The sequence below is a fragment of the Oryx dammah genome, unplaced genomic scaffold (assembly GCF_014754425.2).
Source record: "Oryx dammah isolate SB20612 unplaced genomic scaffold, SCBI_Odam_1.1 HiC_scaffold_26, whole genome shotgun sequence".
NCBI classification, from domain to species: domain Eukaryota; kingdom Metazoa; phylum Chordata; class Mammalia; order Artiodactyla; family Bovidae; genus Oryx; species Oryx dammah.
The window spans coordinates 13,971,198-13,971,594 of NW_024070210.1; the positions used below are offsets into that span (position 1 = coordinate 13,971,198).

Sequence of the window (397 nt, forward strand, 5' to 3'; positions counted from 1 at the left end):
CACCCCATCAATCACCTTCAGTCTCCTGGTACACACACACACACACACACACACACACCATCAATCACCTTCAGTCTCCTGGTACACACACACACACCCCATCAATCACCTTCAGTGTCCAGGTACACACACACACACACACACACACACACACACACACACACCATCAATCACCTTCAGTCTCCTGGTACACACACACACCCCCCATCAATCACCTTCAGTGTCCAGGTACACACACACACACACACACACACACACCATCAATCACCTTCAGTCTCCTGGTACACACACACACATACACACACACACATCCCATCATTCACCTTCAGTCTCCTGGTACACACACATACACACACACACCATCAATCACCTTCAGTCTCCTTGTACACATTCACAC

The 397-nt window shown here is 49.1% G+C and overlaps 1 protein-coding gene across 2 annotated transcripts in view; it reads right to left on the reverse strand.

Annotated features, from left to right (window-relative positions):
* The window catches only part of ADCK1 (aarF domain containing kinase 1), a 138,694-nt gene that overhangs the window by 75,575 nt on the left and 62,722 nt on the right, over positions 1–397 (reverse strand). The gene's annotated exons all lie outside the window — the stretch shown is intronic.